The 26321-nt window shown below is 40.8% G+C and overlaps 1 long non-coding RNA gene across 1 annotated transcript; it reads right to left on the reverse strand.

Moving 5' to 3' along the window:
• Positions 1-519: 519 nt before the first annotated feature.
• On the reverse strand, positions 520-25656 carry LOC133754958 (uncharacterized). Its single transcript, XR_009865338.1, has 3 exons — positions 25562-25656; positions 13429-13557; positions 520-761 (listed from the first exon to the last, which is right to left on the reverse strand). It is a non-coding gene; the product is annotated as an uncharacterized LOC133754958 (long non-coding RNA).
• Positions 25657-26321: the final 665 nt, after the last annotated feature.

A 26321-nucleotide genomic window follows, 5' to 3' on the forward strand; every position in this document is an offset into this window, starting at 1 on the left:
AAATTTATTTTTAAAAGATATTGATTCTTGTATCCTACACCATAAGATATACATCAACTTTAACAGGTTTTATTATGCACTTATTCATGAAGTTTCAGAGGTGCAATCAGTAGTGAGGCTCAAATAACTGTCTTATCCAGGGATCCCACTAAATTTAAGCACTATATTCAACAGAGATTTTAAAAAAAGTTTCAAAACATGTATCAGAAGAAAAATAAATAATTTACATGCTGCATCTCACTTTAACTATAGTACTGTCTAAATTTTCAAGTCAGATGTACTCAAAAAATCCCACAGCTGGCAGTGATGGTCTAACATTTTGAGTAATAAAGTTTGTAAGTTACTTGGCTACAGAAAATAAAAATTCATAGATCACAAACTAAAATTATTAAGACGGCCCTATACACACACAAAAAAAACACCAACTCAAGGTCTTCATGCATTAAAATTTTTTACCTCAGACTTAGAGAGAGGTCTTCCATCTGATGGTTCACTCCTCAGATAGCCACAACGGCCGGAGTTGCACCGATCCAAGGCCAGAAGCCAGGAGCTTCTTCCAGGTCTCCCACATGGATACAGGGGCCCAAGGACTTGGGCCATCTTCTACTGCTTTCCCAGGCCATAGCAGAGAGCTGGACATGAAGCAGAGCAGCCGGGTCGTGAACCGGAGCCCATATAGGATGCAGGCACTTTAGGCCAGGGCATTAACCCCCTGCACCACCACGCTGCCCCTATTGGCAGCCCAATTTTATCTATTAAATCTGGAAAAAATAAATATCATCTCAAGTTAGATGACTAAATCTTAATCCTATGTGCCACCCATTATGTCCACTGTACCATATATCTAATATCAATATATCTGATGCCTCAATAGATAAATGATGTGTCTCACTATTACAAGTGTGGAAACTGTATTTTGTTCAAAGCTTTAACCAAAAGTCTCTCAGTCTCTGCCTTCACTTTGAAGGAACACTTCTAGGATATACATGGGCACCTCATTGATTTTGCCAGCAAACAATTTTTCCAATGGGAATACAAGCATACATCATATTGATTGATGACATCCTCCTTGAATGACACTATTGGACACATTGTGAAGAACAAACAGGGCTAATATCTTATAGTCCTTGGGTTTTTGTGTAATGCATGTTGTCTACTAGGACTCTGGCCATGGATATAGAACAATAAAACCTGAGCATGGCTACTGAGGCCTCTTTACCATAGAATGGATCCAAACTTTGCATACTGCACTTGACAGAGGGGATGGCCTCCAATGTCTACTGTCTATGTTCAGAAGTCAGCTTATTGCAGAAAATCACCTCTCTAGCAAACAAGAAAAGCCACTTAAAGTTCAGCTGGACACCATTCTTCTTCTGCCTGTTGATATCACTATGGCTGTTCTGGATGCTTTCATTGGTTGTGATACAGAGACCTAAAGTTGTCAGAGACATTATCAGTGGCAATCATGAAACTATTTCAAACAAAGCATAGCCAGCGCTGCAGCTCACCAGGCTAATCCTGCACCTGTCGGGGTGCCGGTTCTGTCCTGGTTGCTCCTCTTCCAGTCTAGCTCTCTGCTGTGGCCCAGGAAGGCAGTGGAGGATGGCCCAAGTGCTTGGGCCCTGTACCCACATGGGAGACCAGGAGGAAGCACCTGGCTCCTGGCTTTGGGTTGGCACAGCGCGCCAGCTGTAGCAGCCATTTGGGGGGGGTGAACCAAGGTAAAAGGAAGACCTTTCTCTCTGTCTCTCTCTCTAATTCTGCCTGTCAAAAAAAAAAAAAAAAAAGCATAAACCAAGAGTTGTGTCTTAATGTCTATTTTAACACAATTACTCAGAACCAATCTAGCCCAAACCTTAGAGAGTTGAAAGCTGTTACACTCGGCCCACCCATAAATGGGACATTGTGCCAGGTGGGTTTTGCATCCTTGAACTGCAAGGAGAATATCAGAGATTAATGCTCTAAACTGATCCAGCTCCCTGCTAATGTGTCTGGGAAAGCAACACAGGATGTTTCACTCATGTGAGAGACCTGGAAGAAGCCGCAATCATTGCAGCCATTTGGGGAGTGAACAAATCAGAAGAAAGATCACTCTCTCCCTCTCTCACTCTATGACACTTTCAAATATATAAAGAAATCTTTTAAAAAGTAGATCATTTCAATAGATTCTCCAATGCTCAATCATGATGACGTTTACTACTTTCGGTCTTTTTTTCCCCTTTTTTAAAGATTAATTATTTATTTGAAAGGCAGAGGGGAGCTGGTGTGGTGGCTCAATGGGAAAAGCTGTCACTCATTAAGTTGGCATCCTGTATAGGTGTCAGTTTAAGTCCCAGCTATTCCACTTTTGAACCAGCTCCTTGCCAATAGGCTGAGAAAAGCAAGATGGCCTAAGTACTGGGGTTCCTGCCACCCACATGGGAGACCCAGAACAATCTCCTGGCTTAAACCTGGCCACACGTTGTCCATGGAAGCCATCTCAGGAGAGAATCAGTTGATGGAACATCTTGGTCTCTCCTTTTCTCTGTAATTCTTGACTTTCAAATAAATAAGTAAATATTTTAAATTGATTTTTAAAAAGGTAGAGAGATACACACAGAGAAAGAGAAAGAGAGAGGGAGAGAGATCTCCAACTGCTTGTTCACTCTCTAAATGTCTGCAACAGTTGTGAGTGGACCAGGCTCTCAAGGCCTCCACTTAGGTGACAGAATAATTTGGTGACAGGAACTAAGGAATTTGAGACATCATCCACTGTTTCCCAGTGATGTTAGCATGAAACTGGTTTGGAAGTGGTGTACCCAAAACTCAGATTGCCACTGCAAAATAGACTGTGAGCATTTGATGTGATGGCTAACAAAATGGAAAACCTAAAAGTCATCAAGATTCATGGACACATACAATATACCAAATTTGAGTCATGAAGACACATAGAAAACCTAAACAAACCAAAAAACAAGACAGATTGAAGCAATAATAAAGACCTTCCAAACAAAGAAAAGCCCCAAACCAGACTGCTTCACTATTAAATTCTACCAGAGTTTTAAAGAAGAACTAATTCCAATTCTTCTTCAGCTATTCAAAATTGTTGAAAGGGAGGGAATCCTCTCAAACTCCTTCTATTAGGCCAGCATCACCTTAATTCCTAAACCAGAAAAAATATATACAACAAAGAAAGAGAATTACAGAATAATACCACTGATGAATATATACGCAAAAATCTTCACCTAAAGACTAACTAGTGGAATTTAACAAAACATTAGAAAAATTATTCACATGGACCAAGAGGGATGTATGCCTGGTATGCAAGAATGATTCAACATAAGCAAATCAATAAATGTAACACATCAAATACACTGAGTAAAAACCACATGATGATCCCAACTGATGCAGAGAAAGCACTTGATAAAATACAATATGCTTTCATTATAAAAACCTTAAGCAAACTGGGTATAAAAAGAACATTTCTTAACACATTCAAGACAATATATGATAAATCTTCAACCAGCATCATACTGAATGAAAAATGTTGGAAGCATTTTCAATAAGATCTGGGACCAAAGTTACTCATTCTTACCATGCTATTCAAAACAGTTCTAAAAGTTTTGAACAGAGCAACAATGCAAGAAGAAATCAAAGGGATACAAATTAGAAAGGAGAAAGTCAAATTACCCCTACCTGCAGATTACATAATCCTATATATAAGGAAACCAAAAGACCTCAGTAAAAGACTATTAAAACTCCTTAGAGAGTTTAGTAAAGATCCAAAATATAAAATCAACACACAAAAATCGCATGGCTGATAAAGAACTTATCATGTCAGTACCATTCAGAATAGCTAAAAAAAACTTTTATTGTCTTAGAATAAATCAAGAAAGTGAAAAAAGTCTACAATGAAAATTACAAATAGAAGAAAATGCTTGAAAGGAAAATATTCCCTATCAATAAATTAAATATTTCCTATTAATAAATTGAAAAAATTAATATCACCAAAAGGCCCATACTACCAAAAGCAGCATTTAATTTTTTTTTTATTTTATTTTGCTTTATTTTTAAGGATCCACTCATTTATTTGAAATGTAGAGTCACAGGGAGGCAGAGGCAGAGACAGACAGAGGTCCTCCCATTCACTGGTCCACGCACTCAATAAATGAGAAATTTAAAGCATAAACTCCATTTAACCAATATGGTAATCACTAATGATCTTGGGAAGAGCAATTTGAAAGGAATAGTTGAAAAAAAAATAAGACTTCATTAAATTGAATGATAATAATAAAAAGAAAATGACATGGATGCCAATATAGTGACTTTTTTTGAGGAATTTAAATTGATAAAGAGAATTTTGAATTGTGATACAGTGGGTTAAGCTGCCACCTGTGGTGCCAGCACCCCATGTGAGTGCCAGTTTGTGTCCAGGCAACTCCACTTCCAATTGAGCTCCCTGCTAATGCACTTGGGAAGTAGCAGAAGATGGCCCAAGGTCTTGGACCCCTGCCTCTTATGTTCAAGACTTAGCTGAAGTACCTAACTTCAGTCTGGTCATGCCCAAGCTGTTGTGAATCTTCAGGGAATGAGCCAATAGATGAAAGAACTCTGTATTTTCTTCTCTCTCTGTAACTCTGCCATTCAAATAAGCAAATAAATTTTTAATAAGTTAATAAACTGATAAGAAAAAAACCCACAATATTATGTCATCTTATACCAAAAAGATAAAAAAGAACAAATGCTTGTGAAAATATGGGAAAAGATAACTCTAAGACACTGTGGGTGAAAATGCAACTTAGTTCAGGTGTTATGGAGAACAGTATGGTCATTCTTCAAAAAAGATAAAAATTGATCTATTGTATGACAGTTATCTTACTCCTGGCTATATATCAGAAGAAAATGAAACTTTCATATCAAAGAGACAGCAATTCTCCTATAGTCACTATAACACAGTTCATAGCAGCCATGAACCAATCTAGCTGTCTATCAATGAAAAAGTGGACAAGGGAACATCATTTAGACACAAAAAAAATACAACATTGTTACATCCTGCAAAATGTATAAAAAGAGATCATTAAATTAATTGAAATAAGCCAGACACAGAAAGACAATGTCCCACTTTCCTTGTCATATATAGAAGTGAAAAAAATTGGTATGAATATAGAATTATGATTATTAAAGACTGAGAAGTGTGGAGGCTAGGGAGAGAGGGGGAATGGGTAACAGGAAGCAAAATACAGTGAGGCAGGAGTAACTTCTGCTGTTCCATAGTATAGTTAGATGACAACTGTGTACAAATTAAGTACTGTATAAACAACTGGAGGATAGGAGCTGTTAGGCTCAAAACATGAGGAGGAAATGGAAATATGTTGTCTAGCTTTTCTATGGTGTTCAAATATTACATTATCCCCTATAATAATGAATGAGTAGTATACAGTAATAACTATTTCAATAAAATTTTAAAAATCAGAGGCATTTGTATATACTAACAATAAACTAATTAAAAATGAAATTAAGAAAACATTTCCATGTATAACAGCATAAAATACAGTTAGAAGACAATACCTTCCATCCCTGTCACTGATTATTGAAATATACAGCCCCAAAATCAGCAGATCAAGATGGCCTTTTCACTATAACTTTCTGATCAGCCTTTACATGATTTGCAACCAGATAAATTGGTATTCTAAAATGTCACTGTTGGAAAGCTAAACTTGAACTCAAATGGGAGGATACTTATCCTGGTTTATTTAAATACTGCTATCAAAATACACAGAGGGTCATTAAACTTTCATCTGTGTCTCACATTTAAAATATAAACTGAGGGTGGGTATTTAGCCCAATAGTTAAATAGCTTCTATCCTTTATTGGAGTACCTGAGTTCAATTCCTAGATATGGATATAGCTCCTGACTCCAAAATCTTGTTAGTGCAGACCCTGAGAAGCAGTGCTGATGGCTCAGATGATTGGGTTCATGAAACTCACATGGAAAACCAGTATTGAGTTCTCAGCAATCAGCTTTTGCCATGATCCTTACCATGGCATTTGTGGACATTTGTTTAATAAATTAACAAACAGGAATCCTCTGTCTCAAAGTCTCTTAAATTAAATAAGAAAGGAATTCATCAGAGAAAAAGAGATAAGATTTAGATGCCAGGTCACAAAAAGGAGTGTGATAAGTGTTAAATGACAGTATAATGAAATATTTACTTTATTTCCATCTGATCTAATGGATAAATGTTTATTTAAAATAATAATATTGAAAATGAACTGGATAATTGTAGCTCCTCATAGATAAAAGAAACTATAGAGAGTGGGCATCATGGTGTCACCATATGCAATGGCAGTATCCCATACAGATGCTGATTTGTGCCCCAACTGCTCCACTTCCAATCCAGGTCCCTGATAATAGCCTGAGAAAAGCAACAAAAGTGGCCTGATTGTTTGGGCCCCTGTCACTCCCATGGAAGACCAGATGAATCTGCTGACTTCAGCCTATCCCATCCTCAACTTTTGTAGCCATGTGGGGAGTGAACCAGCAGATAGAAGATATCTTTCTATCTCTCACCTCTCTGTAATTCTTTCAAATAGAATTAAAAAAAATATATAGAAGGGGGAGGTGCTGTGGTGTAGTGGGTAAAGCCACCACCTGCAGCAATGGCATCCCATAAGGGTGCCGGTTCATGTCCTGGCAGCTCCATTTCCTATCCAGCTCTCTGCTATGGCCTGGGAAAGCAGTGGGAGATGGCCCAAGCCCTTAGGCTCCTGTACCTGTGTGTGAGACCCAGAAGAAGCTCATGGTTCCTGGTTTCTAATCAGCACAGCTCCAGCTATATTGCAACCATCTGAATTTTGAATCAGTGGACGGAAGATTTCTATCTCTCTCTCTGTGTAACTCTTTCAAGTAAAATAAACAAATCTTTAAGAAAATTATAGAAATATGATTTGAGTGCCCAATAAATAGTGAACTGCTAGTTGAAAGTGAGTTTATCAGTTATAAATGTGTATTATAAGTTCTAGGAAAATTATCAAAAGAAAATTTTAGGAAAAATTGATCCTTGATAGATCTTAATAGACAAAATGAAATCCTATCAAAATGAGAGATGTATATTTGGAAGAGTGGGTAACAAGCTACTTATCATGTGTAGTAGTACCTGTGTTTGAATCCTGAAGAACTAGAAAATGGTATTAAAATATACCAGAGTGACTGTACCCTATACTACCAAGGATACCAGGTTTTTTTTATTAAAATTTTATTTAATGAATATAAATTTCCAAAGTACAGTTTATGGGTTACAATGGCTTCCCCCTCCCAAAACTTCCCTCCCACCCACAACCCTCCCCTTTCCCGCTCCCTCTCCCCTTCCAATCACATCATGATTCATTTTCAATTCTCTTTATATACACAAGATCAGTTTAGTATATATTAGGTAACAATTTCAACAGTTTGCCCCCATATAACAACACAAAGTGAAAAAAAAATACAGTTGGAGTACTAGTTATAGCATTAAATAAGAGTGTACAGCACATTAAAGACAGAGATCCTACATAATATTTTTTTTTAAAATTAATTAATTTTCTATGCCATTTCCATTTTAATACCAAGTTTTTTTTTTCATTTCCAAGTATCTTTATATACAGAAGATCGATTCAGTATATAATTAGTAAAGATCTCATCAGTTTGTACCCACGCAGAAACACAAAGTGTAAATATACTGTTTCAGTACTAGTTATAGCATCACTGCACATTAGACAACACATTAAGGACAGATCTCACATGGGATGTAAGTACACAGTGACTTCTGTTGCTGACTTAATAATCTGACACTCCTGTTCATGGCGTCAGTAATCTCCCTAGGCTCTAGTCATGAGTTGCCAGGACTATGGAAGCCTTTAGAGTTCGCTGACTTTGATCTTATTCCGATAGGGTCATAGTCAAAGTGGAAGTTCTCTCCTCCCTTCAGAGAAAGGTACCTCCTTTGATGGCCCCGTTCCTTCCACTGGGATCTCACTCACAGAGATCTTTCATTTAGGTCTTCTTCTTTTTTTTTTTTTTTTCTTTTCCATGGTATCTTGGCTTTCCATGCCTACAATACTCTCATGGGCTCTTCAGCCAGATCCGAATGCCTTAAGGGCTGATTCTGAGGCCAGAGTGTTGTTTAGGACATCTGCCATTCTATGAGTCTGCTGGGATACCAGTTCTTAAACTGGGTGCCAACAACTGGTAACAGGGTCCAGAGATTCTTCCTCTAGTACAGAGAAAGGTAATACCAAGGTGCCTTCCTCTGGTGATAATACAAATTGATTCAAAGGGGGAAATTCTTACATTTGGTCTCAAGCAAAGGCAAGAAGAGAGATGACCACATATCATATTGAGTCAATGGTAAGGCTCTGTTCCTCAATCCTAATCCTGCAAAGAACTCAGACAATGGCTACAATCACCTCTGATGTTGTGTGAGGAGCAAAGGGATCTAATTTGTAAGATGACTAGGAATGAGATGTCATGACCTGGCTCCTATCATGCCATCTTAAAGAAAAAAGTCCTCATAGAAATCACCACTCACAGAGCTGGCTAAATGGATTTACATTAACAAATCACATCTGCTTTCTGTCCACTCCATTTTGTTCACTTAAAGAAAACAGCAAGCATTTGATCACTTTTAAGTCTCTTCATTCAAAAAAATTTTTTTCTCTGATTCATTTACTTGAAAAAGTGAACAAAAGAGGGAAAATGAACAAAGAAAAAGATAGACAATCTTCCATCTGTTGGTTTTCTTCCCAAATGAAACTGGGCCATGCGGACTCAGGAACCAGGTTCTCTCATATTGCTGGACAGAATAGAATCTAAGGACGTGGACCATCGTATGTTGCTTCTCATTCTTCAGCATCAACAAGAAGCTAGACTGGAGTGGTGACAAGATAAGATTCCATGTACTCCATCATAGGATGAAGATATCCCAAGTGGAAGCTTAACTCACTACAACATAACACCATTTTTTCTTCCATTTTTAAATTCTTTTCACCATGTAGCTTTCAATGAGTTTGTGATTTCTGGGTTATAAGATTTAAATAACCATCACTTAATTTTTTAAATAACTTATTCATTGGGCTGGCACCATGGTGCAGTAAGATAATCCACTGCTTGTGGTACCGGCATCTCATATGGGTGTTGGTTCTAGTCCTGGCTGCTACTCTTCTAACCCAGCTCTCTGCTCTGGCCTGGGAAAGCTGTAGAAGATGGCCCAAGTCCTTGGGTCCCTGCACCCACATGGGAGACCAGGAAGAAGCTCCTGGCTCCTGGCTTCGGATTGGTATAGCTCCAGCTGCTGCAGCCATTTGGGGAGTAAACCATCAGACAGAAGACCTCTCTCTCTCTGCCTCTCCTCTCTCTGTGTAACTTGGACTTTCAAATAAATAAATAAATCTTTGAAAAAAAAACATAACACCCACACTAAGGCCTTCATTTTTAAACTCTTTTACCACATAGCTTGCAATGAGTCTGTGATTTCTGGATTATGAGATTTAAATAACCATCACATAATTTTTTAAATAACTTATTCATCGGGGCTGGCACCATGGTGCAGTAGGTCAATCCTCTGCTTGTGGTGCTGGCATCCTGTATGGGTGCCAGTTCTACTCCTGGCTATTGCTTTTCTAATCTAGCTCTCTGCTCTGGCCTGGGAAAGCAGTAGAAGATGGCCCAAGTCCTTGGGCCCCTTCACTTGTGTGGTAAGCCCAGAAGCTCTTGGCTCCTGGCTTTGGATCAGTTTAGCTCCAGCTGTTGCAGCCATTTGGGAAGTGAACCAACAGAAGGAAGATCCTTCTCTTTGTCTCTCTCTCTCACTGTCTGTAACTCTCTCAAACAAATAAATAAAAATCTTTTTAAAAAAAAACTTATTCATCAAATTAATTTTGAAAACAAAATGACTTTTCCAACAACTATGACTATACTCCCATTCATTTCATCATTTGAAGGAAGCATAACCAATTAATTTGCTCTAGATCCAGGGTAACAATTTTTCTGTATTAATTCATCACTTCAATTTTCTTTTTTTCTTGACAGCCAGAATTAGACAGTGAGAGAGAGAGACAGAGAGAAAGGTCTTCCTTTTCCATTGGTTCACCCCCCCAAATGGCCGCTATGGCTGGTGCACTGCACCGATCCAAAGCCAGGAGTCAGGTGTTTCCTCCTGGTCTCCCATGCGGGTGGAAGGCCCAAGCACTTGGGCCATCCTCCACTGCATTCCTGGGCTCAACAGAGAGCTGGACTGGAAGAGGAGCAACCGGGACAGAATCTGGAGCCCCAACTGGTACTAGAACACAGGGTGCCGGTGCCGCAGGTGGAGGATTAGCCTAGTGAGCCATGGCGCCAGCCCATCACTTCAATTTTCAACTTTTAAATGCCAAGTTATGGCCATTTCCCATAATGTAGACTTCCAAGTTTTTTTTTTTTCCAAAATAAATGTTATTTTAAAAGATTTTTCAGATTTACAGAAAAAATTGCAAAGACAAAAGTGTTTATAGATATCTCACACTCCAGTTCTCACTATTACTAACATCTCATATTAACATGGTACACTTACCACAACCAATGTGGTACTATTTATATACTATCTTCTTTTTTAAATATTTATTTTCATTTTAAAAGCAGATTTACAGAGAGAGGGAGAAGTCTCTCATCCATTAGTTCACTCCCTAAGTGACTTCAATGACTGGGGCTGGGACAAGCTGTAAGGAAAAGAGAGCTGAAACAGAGGAGACAACCAGACCACATTTATTTAAAAAAAAAAAATGTTGCAGAGGTTTACCAACTACCAGTGTGCATACAGACCAAACATGACAGAGAGCAAAGACCCCAGGAAGCTGGGCCTTGTTATAATTTAGGTGGGCTAGGAGTGGGGATGCAGAACAGTATGTGGAGGTGAGCTTTTCCACACAGGTTTTTCAAGTTCATTTGTGGGTGGTCAAACCTGAAGAATGCAGGAGGTGTGGTGGGAAACAATACAGGATGTGAGACTGCACTGGTTTCTTGAAAGAAGGCAGGGGTAACAAGAACCTAAAATGATTGAGGCTTATGTCCTTGTTCCATCAATCCTGACTCTGAGTATAGATAAGGAGATGGGGTGCTGTTTTTTTTCAGCTACTTACTGCTGATATGAAGCATGGAAATGGGATGAGGTATCTATACTCTGGAACAGATTGATTGAAGAAGTGCAATCTTGTGTTCTTGCATGATGGCTTGGCATACAGCAGTCAAATGCTCCTGTAATGATCTTTGAGGCAGGTCAATTATACACGGTAGGTATAGGAGCACTATGATTATGGGGCTAAAAGGAGAAATGAGAAACATTGCCCCTAGTGGAAAAGATGACAAGAATGATAAGGACAAAGGAGGATGTAGGAAAGCAAGAGTCCTGTCCACAGTGTGAAGACAGTTATATGTCTTAACACTCCTGTTGTGTTTAGCGTGTATGTGCTGGCAAGGAGCTGTAGGATGGAGTAAGTCTGGTCTGCTTATAGTCCTGAGCTCCCCCATTTCATCCCTCTGCTTATGGAAACCCTAGCTGCTGTCAGAGGTTAAGGTGAAGACAGCTTTTACTTTTTCAAGCTGAATAGGGGTGATGTAGGGACTCATGGTCAAGACAGGGTTCTGGCAGAAGGTGGCTTCTCAAGGGGCTGCAACATCAGCTCACAGAAACTGTCTCCACTTGAGGTTTCATGTGCATGGCCATCCAGAATTTCATTGCTTCATGTCTGGAGGAAATGAATCTAACATGCAGATTAGATACATAATATCCTTTTTCTATTCCAATAACTCCAAATTATTATTTGAAAATCAGAGTCTTTTAGATCTTTTAATTATAAAAATAATACATGGGGCAGTATTGTGATTATGTAGGTTAAGCTGATGCTGCTTGGAGTGCCAGCATCCCATAAAAGCCTGATATGAGTCCTGGCTCCTCTTCTGTTCCAGCTTCCTGATAATCTAGCTTCCTGGTAATGCACTTGGGAAGGCAGAGGAAGATGGTCCAAGTGCTTGGGTACCCAACAACTATGTGGGAGATCCAGATGGGGTTCCTGGTCATTGGCCTCATCTTGGCCCACCCTAGTTATTATAGCCATTTGGGGAGTGAACCAGTAATGGAAGATCTATCTCTCACTTTCTCAGTCTCTACCTTTAGAAAATATATCTTTAGCAATAATGTGCATATTAGCTATTAAAAATTGCAGAACATAAAAATATAAGCATTATTCCCTTCTTTCTAGGGAGTACTAGTCATACTTCACAGAACACACTACTCTTAAAAGATTCTTACATTCCATTCTGAGACTTCCATATGCAAATATAGAAGGGTACTTTAAAACATCATAAAAAAGTGGAATTAAATTATTGTCTGTTTTACTGTAACAAATTTTTAAGTCCATGCATACAAGAAGGTTTCAAAACCATTGAGTGTGTTATGAAAAAAAATTAAAAGAATCTTAATTTTTGCACCAAAATAATGTCAGCTTTTAACTCCATTTTCCATGAACCTTTTGAAGGGCCTTCATAAAGATATATATGCATGGGCCAACATTGTGGTATAGTGGGTGAAGCCACAGTCTTTGATGCTGGCATCCTTTATAGGCAATAACTTGTGTCCTGGATACTCCACTTTGATTGAAATATCTGTGAATGTGCCTGAGAGGCAGCAAAAGATGGCCAAAGTCCATGGCTTTGGCACCCATGTGGGAGACCCAGTTGGAGCTTCTGGCTTCAGCCTGGCCCATCTCCAGCCATTGCAGCCATTGCAGCCATTTGGGAAGTGAATCAGCAGATGAAAAATCCCTCCCTGCCTGTCTCTCTATCTTATGAATGAAATGAAAATGAGTAAATAAAATTTTTAAAAGAGATATATATACATGTGCCTTTTTTTTTTCATTGAAAAGTGGCATTTTTTTCTGTACCTTGTTTTACTTAAAAGTACTCTGTACCTAAATCATTTTTCAGATCATTACATATTCACTATTTCATTGTACACATATACCATAATGTATTTTACCATTCTCTATCAATATACATTTAGGTTGTTTCTGTTTTATTCCTATGATGAACAATATTACAAAGAACTTACATGGCTTTATGTATTTGCCCAAATATATGTAAGATAAATTCATGCAGTTAAATCATACCAAGAACATTTGCATTTAAAATATTTTGTAGAGAGATCTGTCAAATTTTTCCTCCAAAGAGACTCTACTGCATTACACTCACACCAATGAGTGCAAGAACCCATTTTCTAACACCTTCAATAAGTGTATGTGTGATCAGAAATCCCTCAGATGCTTCCACTTACCATCTCTTTTGATCTCTATCTTCAAGCTTTCTTTTCTTCTTTCTAGCTCTCTGATCACACTTAGTTTTCTTACCAAACTTTTCTGTGCACTTATTTCCTCTATACTCACCCTCTTCATTGCCTTCTCTCATGCCTCCAACCTCACTTTTCCTGCTTACAAACTTCCTGTATGGCTTCCATGGAGCTCAGCACAACAGAAAACAGGTGCTCTTTTCCTGGCCTCCCAACCTGCCAGCTCCTGAACCAATAGAGAATGTTAATCAGGAAACATGGAAGTAATTAATCTGGGTCACATTATAAGAAGAAATAAATTCCTATTGGTGTAGCCACAGGGAAAAGCCATCTAGAAGAATTCTATATTGTCTTTTGTTAAAATGGAGTCTGGGGCTGGCACTGTGGCATAGCCATAGTAAAGCTCCTGCTTTTAGTGCTGGCATTCCAAAGGGTGCCAGTTTGAGTCCTGGCTGCTCGACTTCTGATCCAGCTCCCTGCTAATGAGCCTGAGAAAGCAGCAGATGATGACCCAGGTGCTCGGGCCCCTGCTCCCATGTAGGAGACCTGAATGAAGCGCCTAGCTCCTGGCTTTAGTCTAGCCCAACCTTGGCCATTGTCATTTGGGGAGTGAACCAGCAGATAGAAGATCTCTTTCTCTGTAACTCTGCCTTTCAAGGAAATTAATAAACCTTATAAAAAGAAAAAAAAATACAAGTAACTTTAAAAACAATGGAATCAGGGCCGGCGCTCTGGCTCAGCATGTTAACACCCTGCCCTGAAGTGCCGGCATCCCATATGGGCACCAGTTCAAGACCCAGCTGCTCCACTTCCAATCCAGGTCTCTGCTATGGCCTAGGAAAGCAGCAGAAGATGGCCCAAGTCCTTGGGCCCCTGAACCCCTGTGGGAGACCAGAGGAAGCAACTGGCCCCTGGCTTCAGATTGGCACAGCTCCGGCTATTGCAGCCAACTGGGAAGTGAACCATCATATCGCTCTCTCTCTCTCTCTGCCTCTCCTCTCTCTGTGTAACTCTGACTTTCAAAATAAATAAATCTTTTTAAAAAATGGAATTTTTTTTCCTATATTCCATACTAGATAGAATTCCTGTCTTTGAAACAATAACTAATGATTTTTATTCATTATTCCTTCTTTGGAACTGGAGTGGGAGTAGGCAAAAAAGTAGATGAAAGAAAGGAAAAAATTAAAACCTATAAGTACCATATTGGACAGGAAGACTGGAGAAGAGGTAATAAAAATAAGGTTAAGAAATAAAACCAACTTCTTAAAGCCTTAAAAACAGAAATGAAGAAAGGAGGAGGAAATAGGCAAAGAAGTATTGTTATGTTCTTAGAATTGTATCCATTAAATACATGGAATCTGTTTTCTTTATATTAATAAATATAAATCTGTTTAAAAATTAAAAGCTTTTTTTTTATTGAATCACTACTGCCTCATTCCAAAGCTCTAAAAATAGAATCCAAAGGCAAGCATGGGTTGCAGGGTTGGGGCAGAGTAGAATGGGCAGTGACAGCTCTATTCCTCTAACAGCAACCTCTGTACCCCAACTTCTGACCAATCACCCAGAATCAGCTTCATTAAATAATCCACTTAGGAGGAAGGCTCAGAGAAAAATCAATGACTTCACTATCTTTCTGCCTGTGAAGCATCTTAGAAATAAGCATGCTGCTAAGAAAGTGAGAATATTTGCAAAGTGTACAAATGAGTGCTACATACAGCAACAGTGATTTTTGATCCCCCTTAGGACATAAGGCAAAATCTATTTTTTCCAATTTTTTAATTATTTATTTTTTTCATTTCCTTTGAAAAGCAGGGGAAGAAGGAGAACAGATTTCTTCCATTTGCTGGTACCTCCCCAAATGCCCACAACAGCTGGGAATGTGCCAAACTGAAGCCAGGATCCTGGAACTCCATTCAGGCCTGGGTGAACTGATCCCAAGGACAGAGTCCTTGGTGATATCTGCCTTTATGAAGACACATCTCAGTATAGCATAAATAATACCTCCCACTGAAGGTTTCTGGTATCTAAGAGAAAACTTTAACTGTATCACAGAGGAGAGAAAAACATTAACCCAGACGCTGCTGTGAGCCAACAGGTTTCCTGCCTACCTGAGAATCAGCCTGGTCATTAGGGGAACCAAGGAAAGAGGACCAAGCAATGCACTTGGGACCTGGGAACAAAGTCCATCTCCTGAGTGAGCAAGAAGGAAGAGCCAGCCATGGCAGTTCTGGGCCCCTTTAACCTGGAATGGGTGCACAAACTAGCCAACTCCAATTTAGACTGAGTGAGCAGAACAACAGGCTGGCCAAAGATTGCATCAAGGGGCTAGCACTGTGGTGAAGTGGGTAAAAACCACCACCTATCATGCTGGCATCCCATATGGGCCCAAGTTCAAGTCCTGGCTACTCCACTTCTGATCCAGCCCTTTGCAATGAATGGCCTGAGAAAGCAGAAGACAGCCCAAATTTTTGGGCCCCTACACCTGTATGAGAGGCCTGGAGGAAGCTCCTGGTTCCTGGCTTTAGATCAGTCTGGCTCCAGCCACTGCAGCCATTTGGGAAGTGAGCCAGCATATGGAAGATGCCTCTCTGTTTCTGCCTATCAAATAAATAAATAAATCTTAAAAAAAAAAAAAAAATTGTGTCACCTATTCAGGAATCTGGATACAAGAGTGACCTAAAAAGAACTAGCAACAGATGTGCACAATAGGAGCCAGGGTGATAAACAGGTAATAAATGCACAGATTCTAGCACAAGACAGAAGACGATGCCAACCTTTTCTGTTGTAAAGTCTTATTTTAAAAGCCTTGGGGAACATACCTGTAGACAATTCATATGTAGGATACACATGGGCCATTTGCAATTGGTCTATAAATATTATTATTATTATTATTTCCCTGAGCAACGAGCATCAGGAACTACCCCAGGGAGGAACAATTAAAGGAAATTACTTCAGTCCTGTTCCTAGGGAATTCTGCACCCTACATGAAGCTCTTCTTGCAAACTACTTATCTCATTTTTCATTTAAAAAAAATCTTCTTTTCTATATTCTGTACTGAACAGGATTATTGTCTTGGAATCAACAGCTCATGATTTTCTTCATTTTATTGTTGCTATTTGTATTATTTTTTCAGGGGAAATAATTCATCCCTGAAGAGGCTTCTTTTTTTCCAGATAGCCCAACAACTGCCTTGGAAATCAACCTGTGATGTCAGGTGGATGGACAAGCAAGCCAATGGGAGTCATCCTCTAGGAGAAAGGACACTTTACCCAAATGGCTATATTTCATTCTACAGAAAAATGCAACCTGACACAACGAACTGTCCTTCAGTCCCCTGGTTTAAGCAAAGGGCACATGTGCATTATTCCAGGTCTGCACCGCTTTTCATTCTACTCACATGTGAACTATCTATATAGGGAAGTAGAATGTGAGCCAGCAGTAACCATGTCAGTAGAAGTGGTCAGCATTTGCATTATACAACTGATTTTAATGACTTCATATTCAGTCATAAAACTTCTGCTCTTAGCAAAGGACACACACACACACACACACAAAGCCATATTCACCCCTGTATGAAAACTGCTTATTTAGGAGTGTCTTTTTGCATTTAATCATAGCAGTTCTCTACTCTATTTTTTATAAAATATCTACGTAAAAAAACTGAAAAATAAGTCAACTATATCACAAACTATTTTAAAAAATTGAACTTTAAATTTAAAAAATAAAAACTCTAAAAGATAAAAGGCTAATTTTGACAATCTACACAAATGACCTGTGCTCTATTTGTGCCTTTGAATACTTCCTGACCTCTCTTCTGGCTTTCCCCTCCTCCCTCACCCCTCATCCCTTTTCTGCATCATTGCCCCATATGCCCCTGCAACTCTCTCCCTTTGGAGCAGTCTTGTAGACTGTCATTCAGTCATGTGAAGAATGTTACTTATTTCAAAATGATTCTGTAGGGCATGCCTGAATGGCATCCAATGTCAATAAGCAGGTCTTCTAACACCCCTTAATTATATTTCTAGCATATGTGGAACCAGCATTGTGGCATATTAAGTAAAGCCACTACGTATGACACTGGCATCCCACATGGGCTGGGGTTCATGTCCCAGCTACCCTACTTCTAATCCAGCTTCCAGGTAATGTAGCAGAGGATAGCCTAAGTGGTTATGTCCCTTCTCCTCCATAGGAGACCTGAATGAATCTCTTGGTTCCTGCATTGACCCAGCCCAGCCGTGGCTGTTGTGACCACTGAGGGAACAAACCAGTAGATGAAAGATTCATTTCTCTCTCTTTGTTTCTCTATCTCTATCTATCTCTTTGTGTGGTGGGGGTGCAGGTATCTTTCCCTGTTTCTAACTCTGCCTTTCAAGTAAATAAATAAACATTTTTTAAAAAAGATCCACACTCTGGTGCAGCTAATTAAAACCATAGCCTGCAGAGCCACCATCCCTAATAGGTACCAGATCATTTCCTGGTGGCTCCACTTCCCATCCAGCTCCCTGCTAATGGTCTGGAAAAGTAGCAGAGGATGGTCCAACTTCTTGGGCCCCTACAGCCACATCAGGAATCTGGCTTATGGCTCCTGGCCTCAGTCTAGCACAGCACAGGCTGTTATAGCCATTTGGGGAGTGAACCAGCAGATGGAACATCCTAGAATAAAAGAAAAAAATTAAAATTAAAAAGAAATGAACACAAAAACAAATCCTGTTATTCCGCTTTCTGATTTTAAAAAAAATTATAAAATAAAAAACTGATCATAAATGTTATGACTCAAGTTGACATATGATGGATCCAAGAAAGCTAGTGCTGTCTAGTGCCTCTTAATGTTTTCCTATAGAAAAATAATTTATCTTGCTTTCCAAGCACTCAAATATCAAAAGCACCAATGCTACCCAGTATAACTCTTTTTAAGGCTGCTTCAGTATTGAAGGAAAAGAAAAGGAGCAAGGGGCACAAACCCAGGAAGGTTTCAGGGTGACAGTATCCTCCTCACTTTGCACCTAGGTTTCTAATTGGAGATGGTCACACAGGGAACTTCAGATACTGCAGAGCTGCCCAAACACCTTCAATCAATCACAGACATTGTCATAGGCTCCCTGTATGTACAATGGAAGGAGAACACAGAGCACTAGACAAGGCAGACATGTGTTAAACAAAATTTCTCCACCCTGCTGACCACAATCTCAAGAATGTCCTGATCAACATGCCATTTCAGAGTTTCATTTTCTACTTATATTTGAGGAAATAAAAAGATTGAGTCATTTTCATCCTAACGCATAGCAGCTTTAGCCACTGATCACATTACAGCTAGCCTTGATCACTACCTCTCACTCAACAGATGACAAAGTAAAATACAACATTCAAATGTATTGCTGACACCTGTTTAACAGACATCTTGACACATCTTAACAGACCTTGACACACAATTCAACAGAAGGGGAATGGTGGGGCTGGTATTGTTGCACAGTGGTTTAGCCACCACAGCCTCAAATGCTTGCATCCCCTATGAGTGCCAGTTTTTTCTCCCCAGATGGGCACAACAGCCAGGGCTGAGTCAGGTGGAAATCAGGAGCCAGGAGCTACACATCCAGGTCTCCCACAAAGGTAGCAGGAACTCAAACACTTGAGCCATCCTTCACTCTTTTCCCAGAAGATTAACAGGGAGCTGGATCATAAGTGAAGCAACTGGGATATGAACTATCACCTATTTGGGATGCCAGAATTGCAGGCAATGGTTTTAGCTCATGGTGCCAAAATGCTGGCCCCATGAGTGCCAGTTTAAGTCACAGCTGCTCCACTTTTGATCTGTCTGTTAATGCACTTGGGGAAGAAGCAGATGATCCAAGTATTTGGGCCCCTGCTCCCACATGGGAGACTTGGATGGAATTCCAGGCTCCAGGCTTTCAACTGGCTCAATCCTGTTCATTGTGGCAATGAACAGGCAAATTGAAGATCCTCCTCCTTCTGTTTCTCCCTCTTCCTCTGTAAATCTACCTTTAAAATAAAATGCTTAATTCTTACAAATAAAGGGAAAAGGTAAAAGAGGAGCCACATACAAATAACAGAGCAAAGCTATGGTTGTGGTATCCCTCAGCAGCCTTCTGCCTTAAGTGGGAAGTCTCCAGCTTACAGACACTGACATAAAACACACTTACAACATATTTCAAAATAACAGATGAGAGGTTTACAAGGCAGGTTGATTTTATGATGACTTTTACTGTAAAGTTACACTAACAATAGGCAGATCCCCTTTAGTGTGCCCAAGTTAACCCAGTGCCTAATTCAAGGAGACAGCCTAAGGAAGATGTGCTGACAGTGGAGAGAGCTGAAATATCTCCATTACTCTTCTGAACATCATAAACAGAAGGAGAAAAGGTATTCATATCTGTGGTTATAAAGAAGATGGAAGCATACTAATTTCAGAAGAGGAGGAGAAAAGCTCAGATGTAGTTTTCTTAAGAAAATAAAGTGAAATAAATCTCAGAATATAATGTGGGTTGAAAAAACATCATCAATTCATCAATTCTTACCAGGAGTCAAGAAAACTACCCATGTGAGCCAAATAACGGTTTAGTTCCCACTATGGGCAGGTGTCATCCAACCAGGCAGAGAATACGAGCAAAGCTTTTCCACAAGAGGAAACATGAAATATGAACCAGACACAAAAGACAACTATGTCTAGTGCTCAATGTGAGTCCCAGAATAACCCCTTAGTAAACCTGTTAGGTCCCAAGAGAAGTCAGCTGTTTAGCTTTGCAGTCACAAAGAAAACACAGCTGCCTGAAATGCTTTATGGTGACTGATAACACCTTTATTCTTGTCTAAAAAATGTCCTGAAGTGGACAAGAGCTGACAGTTATGAAAACAGAATTACATGCAGTCTACTAGATGTGAATCAATGGAAAAGCTAGAAAATAATGTCAAGACCAGAGAAATAAAATGAGAAAAGCAATGAAATGAGAGATGGATGAGTTTCTTCAGAGTTTTTCCTCCATCAAATTCCCTAGGAACCCACACTTGTTAATGTGGTGGCATTCACTCCGCTGACAAAACCTTGGAAGGTAGGACAAGTTGTCTACTTGAAAGTGCCCAATGTGAGTCCATCAGAGTCTCTTTCAATGGCCAGAGTCACAAGAGAAGCAGTCTTCCCAGTGAGAGAGGCCAAGTGGCATCTTGGATCAAGGCAGTGACTATTTCTGGGCCATCACCCCCTTTGCAGACCAGCAGAAACAGCAAAGAGAAAAAGTGGAGAAGAAAGGGAAGAAAAAAAATGGAAATCTCAATTTGTGGAGACTTCATCTTTCTGGCTTACAGATGCTCAGGCAAGAGCCACCACAGGTTTAAGGAGCCACTAAGGGGGAGCAGCACATCATGGTCACTCAGGAAAATCAACAGACAGCTTCCTGTTGTCTATACATAGCTGACTTTGGTCTATACACATTGCAGGTAAAATGAACCTGAATCAAGAAAAAGACTTACAAAAACCTTCAAACACAATATTCCATGGGAATGAACTTTGCAAAGCCAAGTCACCCAATAGCGTAGGTGGGGGAATCTATATTTTAAAGAAGCACCATTCATGGTAGACCTGATATTCAGAGACCAGTTTTGAGTTTTACAATTCACCCACTTATGCATCCTCTCTTCATCTCCCCAACAAAGACCAGACACTGAAGAATCTCCACATCTTGCACATCTAGAAAAGAACACCTGCACATGAGTTGGTACAAATTGTACACATGGATACTTCATGCACACTGGCCATAAACATGCATCTCCACATGCCATTTTAAAAGACTGTTTCCAGAAACAGGCTCCTTGTGAACCAATAGTAGCAACACTATTTTTGATGCACACACCTCTCTCATCACACAGGATTCCTATTTCTCTTTCTGAGAAGTAATAAATCAATTTCAACCACATGATTGACATCCTTTGATAGTATGTAGAAACATAATTGATGTCTTTGGAATGTGTTGTCTAGAAGTGTCTGTCTTCCACAGGAATGGTAACTGTAGCCATTCATTCAAACAGATTTGTGAACTGCCTTGGATTTGCCATTAACTTTTTTTTTTTGGACAGGCAGAGTTAGACAGTGAGACAGAGAGAAAGGTCTTCCTTCCATTAGTTCACCCCCAAAATGCCTGCTATGGCTGGCGTGCTGCACTAATCCAAAACCAAGAGCTGGGTGCTTCCTCCTGGTCTCCCATGTGGGTGCAGGGCCCAAGCACTTGGGCCGTCCTCCACTGCCTCCCCAGGCCACAGCAGAGAGCAGGAGTGGAAGAGGAGCAACCAAGACAGAACCAGCACCCCAACCAGGACTAGAACCCAGAGTACCAGCACCACAGGCAGAGGATTAGCCTAGTGAGCCACCGTGCTGGCCTGTCATTTACATTTGACAGGGGTGGGAATGTTTTTTTTTCTGCCAAGTCATTTGGATATTTATAAAATCATTGATTTTATAATCATTGATGGATCACACAAAATTACCAAATTAGAAATTCATATGCCATAGATTGATTATCCAGTACCACAAGCAGTTGCCTTGGCAGGGCCAGAACAAATGATTTCATGGACTCTATATGGCCCACAGATTGGCTGTTCCTCATCTCTGATTTAGAGTAAAATGATAACTAAAGTTCTGACTTCTTTAGCTTTGCTTATTGGCCAAGTCAGAGCCGATGTCCAATAAAGGCCCTTAGAACCTACTGGAGTTAGCAGAAACTTTTTTCCATTTTCCTTGTAACTTTAGAATGCATTTTCTTTCTTTTTTTTTTTTTTAAGATTTGTTTATTTTATTTGAGAGTTAGAGTTACAGTGAGAGGGAAAGACAGAGAGAAAAGTCTTCCTTCTGTTGGTTCACTCCCCAAATGGCTGCAACAGTTGGAGCTGTGCCGATCCGAAGCCAGGAGCCAGGAGCTTCTTCCTGGTCTCCTACGTGAGTGCAGGGGCCCAAGGACTTGGGCCATCCTGCACTGCTTTCCCAGGCCATAGCAGAGAGCTAGACTGGAAGTGAGCAGCCAGGACTAGAACCAGCACCCATATGGGATGCTGGCACCGCAGGCATTTTCCTAGCCACTAATTCCACTTGAAGTTGTCTATTGATGGCCTACTTTTGTGGCACACTGGTTTAAGGTACCTCCTGCAATGCCAACATTCTATGTGAGCACCAGTTCAAGTCTTAGCTGCTCCACTTCCAATCCAGTTCTCCACTAATAGGCTTGGGAAAGGCAGCAGAAAATGGCCCAACACTTGTAAAGGACTTGTCCCACCCTCCCCTTCCTCCTCTCTTTCTTCCTCCTTCCTTGCTCCCTGTCCCACTTCCTCACTTTTGTGGAGATCCTAGGTGCCAAAGGGACCTTTCCTGTCTCATTGCAATGCAAATAGAAAAGCTGATAAGTGGCACAGAGCATCTCATGAAACAAATAAATGGAAAGTCCCCTGAGGCTTCAAAGAGACAACCATTTTTCCCCAGCTGCCTTCTATACCTCCCCACCCCTCTTAGTGAAAAATTCCTTCCTAACTGGATAAAACCTGGAGTCCTGACTCACCGGCCAGCAGCCCTCTACTGAGAATGGGCTGCAGCCCCTCTTTGTTTCCAATAAAGCACCCTGTCTCTGTTGAGGTGGATCTGTTTCCTATTTCCATCTCTTCTCCTGGGGGTATGAAAGGCCAGAATCCTGAGCTATTTTAAACCAAACAACTTGGGTCCTTGCCACCACATGGGAGTCCCAAAAGGTGTTCCAGGCTCTATCCATGATCCACTTTCCAACTGAGCTATCCAAGGACACTATCCAGGATTCACTTCCTATTTTTACTTCCTAGATATTCTCATTATGCTCAACAATTAGTAACCTGTGATAAAACCACAACACATAGGCCGGCGCCGTGGCTCAATAGGCTAATCCTCTGCCTGTGGCACTGGCACACTGGCTTCTAGTCCCGGTTGCTCCTTTTCCAGTCTAGCTCTCTGCTATGGCCTGGGAGTGCAGTGGAGGATGGCCCAAGTGCTTGGGCCCTGCACCCCATGGGAGACCAGGAGAAGCACCTGGCTCCTGGCTTCGGATCAGCACAGTGCACTGGCTGCAGTGCACCAGCCGCAGCAGCCATTGGGGGGTGAACCAATGGAAAAAGGAAGACCTTTGTCTCTCTCTCTCACTGTCCACTCTGCCTGTCAAAAAAAACAAAAAACACATAAATCACTAAAATACAGTTATGCATGTGAAAACTTAATTATACTGAAAGTCAGAGATAGTTTTCAAGGCCACATCTTCTACTCCACTATATGGGCATCATTGTGTGGAGAGAGAGGCACTTTTTTGTTTTTTCTCTTCTTTCTTACCCTTCCTCACATTAACAACTTGTATAGATGCTTCCAAGGAACAGTTATGAAAATATAGAACTAGGGGCCAGTGCTGTGGCACAGTGAGTTAATGCCCTGGCCTGCAGTGCCAGCATCCCATATGGACACCAGTTCTAGTTCAGGCTGCTCCACTTTTGATCCAGCTCTCTGCTATGGCCTGGGATAGCAGTGGAAGATGCCCAAGTGCTTTGGCCCCTGCACCCATGTGGGAGACCTGGAAGAAGCTCCTGGCTCCTGGCTTCAGATCTGCGTGACTCTGACCCTTGTGGCCATCTGGGGAGAGAACCAGCAGATGAAAGACCTCTCTCTCTGTTTCTAACTCTCTGTGTAACTCTGTATTTCAAATTAATTAAATAAATCTTAAGAAAAAAAGAAAATATAGAACTAATATCTTCCCATGTCAAAAACGTCATAGGCTTAAACATAGAACCTAAAATAAGACAAACAATGGGCCCTCTTAAAATCATATGGACTATTAAGTTATTCACCTTGGTGGATCATTGGGTAACTGTAAAGAATTGGGCAGAGAAAAAGTGTTACTTTTCTGTATTTATGTTTTTATAGTCCTCCACTTTATGCAAATCCAGATTGAAATAGCTCCAGTTGACCCACACAGTAGATTGTGTTAACTTCAGCTCACATTGCAAAGGGATCAGTGGCAGCTAATTGATGAACAAGGATATAAACTATAGCCATTCTTGCACATTGCCCAAAATAAACATTGGAATGTAATCCTTGCCCTTGAATCTCAATTGAGTCTCACACCCTATAGCCTTCATTCCCCACCCTGCATTCTTTTCAGGTTCCCAAAGCCCCACCCAGTTCTAGGAATTCCCCTCAACCTGCTGCCCCTAACCCTTCTAAAATATAAAAGGTATAGCCCCTGGGGGTCCGGGCATCCTGCCACAAGTTCCATCAATGTACCTGAAGGCAGTTGGTCACCCACCTCTACGATTTTCTCTGATAAATTCAGCCTGGCTATAAATTCATACACTGCCTCCTCTCTATTCTGTGCCTCTTTTCCTAACACTGTGGTGCCCTGTGTGAGGAGGCACCAATCTGCAACTCTTTCCCTAACAGTAATAACTGTTGACATCCTTGCTAACAGAAGAAGGAAGACAGACCTCAAAAAGCAGCAAAATAAATCAACAGCTATGATTCCATGGCCTCAAATTCAAGATTGAAAAAAAGTCTGTCAACTAAACAAGGAAGAGAGAGAAATCCACAAAGCTACAGCACACCTTTCATGCTACTCCTGCTTGGAAAAAGTCAGCTGAATACTTAGGGTCCCAGCTGCCAATGGTGTCCCCGAGGACCCAATCGGAACAATGAGGTGCAAGATGGGGACTATCAAGCAGATTCTAGTCTGATCCTCCTTCACCAACCCCTGCCCCCTCGGGCTCCCTGCTGAAGACCATCAAGCCCCGCCCTGCTGGAATAGCCTCTGGATACAGCAGGAGGCCCAACCAGATGGCATTCTCTGATCCACTCAAAGTTGAGAACCAGCCTTACTAATATTTGAATAAATATATTTAAATATTTAGAGAACAGGAGTCTCGCTGATCTTCGCTGTGCTCTTACCTGTCCTGCTTGTGCAGCTCCCCCATCCGACAACCTTCCCCTTGTAACCACTAAATAAAGCACGTTAAGGAAAGTTTGTGAGAGGTAACATGCCACTCTTTGTGCACTGGAAGGCTGCAAGCAGCGGTGGAAGGCAGGACAGCCCGGATTCCAGCCCTGATTTTGCAGGGAAAAGCTGCCAGGATCACTGAGAAGCAAGCGAGCCACATCTGGGAGCCGCCAGCCACCCTACAACCCACCCCTCCCCCACACATGCATCTCGGCCCCTTCCTATACTCCCTACTTGCCACAGAAAGTCCAGGGAGCACGTCCTCTTTCTTCAGGGCACACGAGGAGCAAAGTAGAGTGTGGAGCAGAAAAATCCCCAGCACGTGGGATCCACAGGCAGCACATGAAGAGGCACAGCACAGCGAGTGCCAGGCTCTGGGTGTGTGCTTGCAAACTGCCTGGGATTGCGGTGCGGAGCGAGAGGCAGTGAATGTGTGGAAAGGATAAGAGCAGTCAGAGCAGGCTCTCGGTACTGACTCTGGTCTGTGAATGAGCTTCCTCTGTTCCTAACTCAGAGGCTCATGGGCAGGAATGCGCACGCACAGATTCTTTCGTAACACGGAATACGTCGGAACACCTGAGGACTCTGGGAAATGGAGTCCGGGCTGGGGCATCTGGCTCTTCCCAAAGGCTTCAGAGGGCATTTGCTTTTGTTTACATTCCTCCTTCTCTTCCTTCTCACCTCAAAATCTCAAGGATCAGTTGGTATTCTTCCTTTCCTGAACAAAAATCTTAATGAGTGACCCCCGCTGCTGCTAACTGGTACCCAAACCTTTGCTCCTTCATAAAATGCATTCTTCTGGAAAAGTCTTATTTGCTACTTTGTCCCTGGAAATTTCTCTCAAATAATAAACGACTACGAATACAATATAATTTTTAGCAGAGGTGTAGAAGGCATAGTTTAACATCCAAATAAGAGAATACAATTTTTATTTGTGTCCTATTCATGTTTATAACTATTTTTTAAAGAATTTTATGTATTTGAAAGGCAGAGT

The sequence above is a fragment of the Lepus europaeus genome, unplaced genomic scaffold (assembly GCF_033115175.1).
Source record: "Lepus europaeus isolate LE1 unplaced genomic scaffold, mLepTim1.pri SCAFFOLD_34, whole genome shotgun sequence".
In the NCBI taxonomy this organism is placed as follows: domain Eukaryota; kingdom Metazoa; phylum Chordata; class Mammalia; order Lagomorpha; family Leporidae; genus Lepus; species Lepus europaeus.